The following is a 7,758-nucleotide window of genomic DNA, read 5'->3' as shown; positions in this document are numbered from 1 at the left end:
GATCAAATGTGGTGTAAAACACCTCTATTGTATCTTCAGTTTGTGAAGCAAACTTCTGGGGTGGTAAGCATACTTGGAATAAAGTGTATACGTAAATAAAGCAATGACTCACACGGCCTTGTGTGAGTTCTGTCACATCAAGATTTATTTGACTCCTGGGTCTTCCTTTGGAATGCAGATCCTTCTTCTTCTTGTCTTCGTTCCTCGATGTCTCTTAGGTATTCTTCGATGGAAACGTGGCTCCTTCACGATAATTTTTTATGCCGAGAACGCCTTCCTCCTTTTCAACCGTGAGAAGAATCTCAGACCATTAGTACTGGTGCTTACTAAAAAGGCATGTTCCAATATAAACTGCAGATCCTTAAGAAGGAGATTCTTCTTAAATGTGCCTCAAAACATAAAGGAGAAGGATATAGTGTAAACGTTTAATTAAGAAATAAGATTTAAAAGAGAATGCTCACTCACAAACGACCATAGGCATATGGCATTGAAAAGGTTTTCAGTCTGGACTCCACAAGCCTCTCCCTTGTATCTCAAGGCGTCGGTACACCACATTTGATCTTCAGCGGAAGGAAATACAAGTTTTATTTACCATCCCTCATACTGTGCTCCCCCATCTCTCCCTGTGTTCTATTACCGTTAAGGGTCCTGGATAGATCCTGTTGGGGTTTCGAGTCATACGAGGACAACGCAAGAAAGTTACGAATAACTGAATGGCTGTATCACACCCTTTTTACTCCTTTATAGTCATTTATAGACATATTGCTTACCACGGAGAGAGATAGCGCCCGGGGATTTTTCTAACTATTTTAGTAGAAACTCAGGAATTCTAAAGTGTCCAGGGCCTTGTTGATTAGTCTTTGGGTCAAGGTTATATAGATCCATGCAGAATTTGTTAAATTCCTTGGCTATCGCCTCAGGACTTTAGGTGATTCCTCCATTTTTTTGTCTTTATGGCGGATACGCCATATTTGGCTTTCGTCCCTGCCTCGTCCATTTCGTAGCTTTCTCTACTTGAGGAGGCATCTGAAATTTCCCTGAAGGGTCGACAGTGTCTTGAATACTTTGTTGCTAGCTGTAACCCTGTGATTCTGTTCTAAAGCTATAATTTATATGGATAGCTCTTTGATGGCCCTATTATTTTCTCTCATCTTATGGGTGACTAAGGATGTACACATCCCTCTTATACAGTATGGGCTTTGTGGCTTCCCAAAGGAATGCCTCTGACTTCACAATTCCTACATTGTTACCAAAATAGTCCTTCAGGGAGTCTGCAATTTTCTTCTCAATGTCTGTAAAGTTCAAGAGGGAGTCTTTAAGTCTCCAGGCAAAATGTCTCAGGGACTGTGTAAGGGATCTGCTCCTGGATTTGGCTGGAATTCATTCTTACCATGCTTTAGAGCTTCCAGAAAAATCCCTCCCTGAACTTGCAATCAGAATCCCCTGCTCTTGGTGTTACTCTACAACCTGCCTGTTGCTGCCTCCTATTCAACTCTGGTCCCATTGGCTGCCGGTGCTATTTAGCTGCTGCCCTTCCGCCCAGGAAGTTGCTGAACATAATACTTTCTCAAAGTAACTGTGCTTGCCACAAGCAGCTCTGTTTGGCCTGACTTGGCCTTCTTGTGCCTTGTCCTCTTCTCCTAGTTCCTGGAAGACTTTGAATTCGTCACGCTGAAGTGGCTGCACTGTTCCTCAGGGTTTCCTGTGGCATGTCTGCACTTCTCCTGCATCCTAAGGCCTTCCTGCTCAGTTGCCCTGGTGCTACTCTCCTAGTTCCTGACAGACTTCGCCTTCGCCGCGCTGAAGTGGCAACACTGTTCCTCAGTGTTTCCTGTAGTGTGTCTGCACTCCTGCTTTTCCTGTCGCCTTCCTTCTACCCTGTTCCTGTTCCCCGCTCCTGTACCCACTGCGCTGCAATTTCAAATTCCTTCTACAGAGTTCACAGTAGAGGCAACTGAGTAAATTCAGGAAGTGCAGCCCCTTAAGTACAGATAGAGCCAGAACCACCCCCTTGCCCCTGATTGGACACCAGGCCTGATTACATTACTTTCTCTGTGACTCACTGGGCTACCGAGAGGTGGGAAAAACCCATGATCACTCCTGGCAAACCCGCCCTTACCAGGGATTACTGACAGGAGGGGGGCAGACATATTAGCCCAAACCAGACATGGCTACACTTAGTTAGATCAATGTTGGCATGTGGGGAAGATGAGGTGAATGTGCACTCACATATGTTTGAATACAGTATGTTCAAGCTCACTCAGTGATAAATAAAACTTTGTGGTATAGAAAATGAAATTCAGAGTTTGTTTAATGTTTTTTATCAGAACTACACTCGCTAAAATGAAGATACATTATCACTGAATGGGCTTAAACCTACAGAACTCAAACAAATGTGACAAAGGATCAGGGCTACAGCTCTGTTTCACCAATGGAGCAGGCCAACGTGTGGCTACATCAGAACATGGCCTTTGCATATCAATTTGAAGCAAAGATCCTTAAAGAGGTTTGGGGGGAGAACAACTTCATATTTAGAAGCTCCATCTTGGTTTTTTTCTAGGGGTTTCTGCTTAATTAGCATTGGTTGTCTTTTTGCAGTTGATATTTAGGCATCATTCTAATTTTTGGGATTTTATCTGGGAAAAATGCAAATGAGCAACGTATATACCTAATATTACAATTATTTACTTGTTTCTCATGTATGTCATTTTGAGAGTTCGGACGTGTGACAAATGCATAATGAATATCTGGAAAGATTCCTGTTCATGTGCGAAAATGGAAATGCAATTATCATAGTTTAATGAACAGGCCCCAAAAAGTCATAAAGGAAGATTTTAAAAAGCCTGAAAGTGTTAAAGGTTCGTATTCATGTTAGTGTGACAGCTTTTGACCACAGCTTGTTCTCTAATTGAATATTATTTTCTGATATCAGTTGACCCCGGCATTAAATATAAGAAAGTTCCTAATTGCAGTTATTACATTTGTATCCAAGTTACAGTACCACCACCACAAATCGGTCAGATTACTGTAATTTGACACAACGTAGTAAGAAAATAGATACAATACATCCCAGTAAAGAATTGGAATAAAACCTCCGAAGTCTTCTCATAACTTCTCCTCAAATTTCTGACATCCAATATTGTCTACATACATTGATGCTAAGAGAAACGGTGGACAGTTCTTAGAGTCATTTAAATGTGAAAAAGTTCATATATAGGGCCTCATGCAGTAAGCCCCGATCCAACATTTTCGGTAAGGGTTGCGGATTGGTGGCTAACAGGCCATTTTTTGGCGATTTGCCCTCGCAGTATTCAGTAAGGGCCGAATCCTTCCGATCCCTGCCGAAGCACTGCGAAAGCAAAGCTGCCGATGACCTGTGGCGATACAGCCTGGCTCCCGATAAGGCTCCCGATAAGCCTTTGGTGCCGATAGATGTTTGCAGCTGAGAGAGACAAGCCGCTCTCTCAGCGCAAACATCGGCAACAAAAAAAGTATTTAAAAACAACTTTTACTCATAGTGTACATGTGCAGGGGGTCTTCGGAGCTGAACCGCGTTGGTTTGAGGTCCGGGGACCCCCTGCCCCCCGAGATACAGGCCCCTTTATGAGGTGCCGGTATCCCTCGGCGTTTAAAGGTCCCGATCACGTGACCGCGAACAGAGGGATACCGGCACCCCATAAAGGGGCCTGTATCTCGGGGGGCAGGGGGTCCCCGGACCTCAAACCAACGCGGTTCTGCTCCGGAGACCCTCTGCACATGTACAGTATAAATAAAACACACACACAGCAATAAAGATTCGTTCCTTACCTTGGCGGCTATGTGCAACGGTAATGAAGCTGCATGAATGTCTTTTTAATTATACTGTACAGTGAGCAGGGGGTCCCCTGAGCTGAACCGCATTGCTTTGTTGAGCAGGGACCCCCTGCTTCCCGAGTTACAGGCCCCGGTATGTGTCATCGGGTGGCAGTGTTGCCGCCATGTTTATAGCGTCCCCGCAATAAACATGGCGTCCACACTGTAACCGATGGCCCAAACCGGGGCCTGTAACTCGGGAGGCAGGGGGTCTCTGAGCCACAAATAAATGCGCTTCAGCTCAGGGGGCCTCCTGCTTCCGCACAATATTATTAAAATACATTAATGCTGCTTCATTACCATAGCGGATAGCCGCTAAGGCAATGAAGGGGTTAACGCATAGTAGCATGTTTATTGGGGACAAATGCCCCCAATAAACATAGCAGCAATACACAACATACAGTATAGTAATGGGCAGAATGACTATTATCCACAAATGGATAATAGTGCAGTTGTCCATTTAAAATACATACACAACAATAAAGACATTAAATACATATAGCACTCACCCATGTCCCACTGCCACGATGAAGGCCATCCTCATCTTCATCCTGCCCATGCCCCATCCGCTTCTGCAAAACAAACACAAGAATTACAACATCCAAATTAATGTCCCCTAACCCCTTAATCACCATAGCGGTTATTAACCGCTACAGTTATTAAGGGGTTAAGCCACCATCACCCACATACCCTCCCCCACAAAGCCCCCCAACCACCCTCACCCAATACCCACAGGGGAGTCCTACCAAATACCCTTGGGCCTAATACCCCCTCCCCCAGCACATACAGTACAATAATGTGCCAAATAACTATTATCCACATAGGGATAATACATTATTTGGCCATTATTAAACACATTCAATACCGTTAAAATGTAAAGAAAATTGTACTAACCTCATCAATAAGAAGTCTCCGTCGCCAGCATCATCCTTGGGGTCCGTTGCCAACATTATAAATAGCCACAACATTTGAATATCATTAATATAACACTGAACCCCTTAATCACCTTATCGGGTACTAACCTGAAAGGTAATTAAGGGGTGAAGCCATCCTGCAATGCCTACAACAGTTATGCATAACATCCTCAGTGAAATAAATACCCATTGCCTAACCAAATTCCATTTAATCATTCAATCTGTAGGCTCACATGCCTCATAAAACATTGCATTTACAGTGTATACATGTAGCATAACATGTAAACTGCATGTACACGCTGCAAATCAATGTTAACAATACAATAATCCCACTCAAATCGCCATACATCACAAGAAGTATATTATTTAATCCAATAAACTCACCATCAATGAATTACCACACATCACTTACATCCCTAAATAATTAAAATACCATCCATACCAATTACACAATGAACTAAAGCTATCCTAACAGAGAACAACTTCAAAACATAGAAAAAAGTACACCAACAATTACAATATACTAAAGCAAGGCTTTCCATATCCTACTGTACGGCCTGGAAGCCCAAAACTTACATCTGTCTAAAAATAAAATACATTTAGCACACATCAATGCATAGCCACAATGATTAACAATACAGAATAAGAAGCTTTAACAACACTATCATTTCTTACCCTGTATATATATCTGTACACATACATACAGACATACATACAGTGGGAAGAAATGATATGCATTATAAAAAATGAAAACATGAAAAAGCAACAAAAAAAACAGTTACATTAAGAACATTTCTTTATTTAACTTACCATTACTTGCCCCCACCGACTCCCGTTGATCAGCTTACTCACGAACCAATCCACGACACCATCCACGAAACAATCCAGGAACAAATCCACGAACCAAACCAGGAACCAATCCAAGAACAAGTGCAGGAACCAATCCAGGAACCAAGCCACGAAGAAATCCACGAAACAATCCACGACACGATCCAGGAACACGAAACCATAAAAGAAAAAAACATAACAAATTAAACATTAAAATAATAAAACATGACAATCAAGGGTTGTACTAGTTTTATTCTTAGTGAATCTGTATTAAAATACCTTGTTCCGGGGTCTTCTTGACGTCCGGTGCCACGCCCTGGTCTTCAATCTTCAGGAGGAGGTCCGTCCTCCTCGGCGTCTGCCTTCAAAATGAGACGACATAGGCTTTTAAAGGCCTATGACGTCACATTTGTCGTCATATGATTCCCACGGCCCTGATTGGGCCGTGAAAACCATGTGTTTTGGCCGATGTAAAAAAATTTGATGACGTCACTTAAAGGCAATGCCAGCACAGCCAATCAGAATGGCTTTGCTGCAATTGCCTTTAAGAAAACGTCATGAAATGACACATGGCCGGACTCACATGGTATTTGAACCAATCAGAGTAGGGATGGAGTTCCCACGCTCTGATTGGCTGGCTGGATTTTTGTTGCTTTTTCATGTTTTCATTTTTTATAATGCATATCATTTCTTCCCACTGTATGTATGTCTGTATGTATGTGTACAGATATATATACAGGGTAAGAAATGATAGTGTTGTTAAAGCTTCTTATTCTGTATTGTTAATCATTGTGGCTATGCATTGATGTGTGCTAAATGTATTTTATTTTTAGACAGATGTAAGTTTTGGGCTTCCAGGCCGTACAGTAGGATATGGAAAGCCTTGCTTTAGTATATTGTAATTGTTGGTGTACTTTTTTCTATGTTTTGAAGTTGTTCTCTGTTAGGATAGCTTTAGTTCATTGTGTAATTGGTATGGATGGTATTTTAATTGTTTAGGGATGTAAGTTATGTGTGGTAATTCATTGATGGTGAGTTTATTGGATTAAATAATATACTTCTTGTGATGTATGGCGATTTGAGTGGGATTATTGTATTGTTAACATTGATTTGCAGCGTGTACATGCAGTTTACATGTTATGCTACATGTATACACTGTAAATGCAATGTTTTATGAGGCATGTGAGCCTACAGATTGAATGATTAAATGGAATTTGGTTAGGCAATGGGTATTTATTTCACTGAGGATGTTATGCATAACTGTTGTAGGCATTGCAGGATGGCTTCACCCCTTAATTACCTTTCAGGTTAGTACCCGATAAGGTGATTAAGGGGTTCAGTGTTATGTTAATGATATTCAAATGTTGTGGCTATTTATAATGTTGGCAACGGACCCCAAGGATGATGCTGGCGACGGAGACTTCTTATTGATGAGATTAGTACAATTTTCTTTACATTTTAACGGTATTGAATGTGTTTAATAATGGCCAAATAATGTATTATCCCTATGTGGATAATAGTTATTTGGCACATTATTGTACTGTATGTGCTGGGGGAGGGGGTATTAGGCCCAAGGGTATTTGGTATGACTCCCCTGTGGGTATTGGGTGAGGGTGGTTGTGGGGCTTTGTGGGGGAGGGTATGTGGGTGATGGCGGCTTAACCCCTTAATAACTGTAGCGGTTAATAACCGCTATGGTGATTAAGGGGTTAGGGGACATTAATTTGGATGTTGTAATTCTTGTGTTTGTTTTGCAGAAGCGGATGGGGCATGGGCAGGATGAAGATGAGGATGGCCTTCATCGTGGCAGTGGGACATGGGTGAGTGCTATATGTATTTAATGTCTTTATTGTTGTGTATGTATTTTAAATGGACAACTGCACTATTATCCATTTGTGGATAATAGTCATTCTGCCCATTACTATACTGTATGTTAGGGTGGTATAGGTGTTGTTGGGTGTATATATATATATATATATATATATATATATATATATATATATATATATATATATTTATATATATATATATATATATATATATATATATATATATATATATATAATTATTTAATTATTTATTTATTTCGTTATTGTGGGGCTGGGGTGTGTTTTTTTATTATTGTGGGTAGTGGGGGTGGGTGAAGGGGGCATTATCCCCAACG

This window comes from Ascaphus truei, chromosome 4 (assembly GCF_040206685.1).
Source record: "Ascaphus truei isolate aAscTru1 chromosome 4, aAscTru1.hap1, whole genome shotgun sequence".
NCBI lineage: Eukaryota > Metazoa > Chordata > Amphibia > Anura > Ascaphidae > Ascaphus > Ascaphus truei.
Note: the sequence above shows the minus strand (reverse complement) of the source record.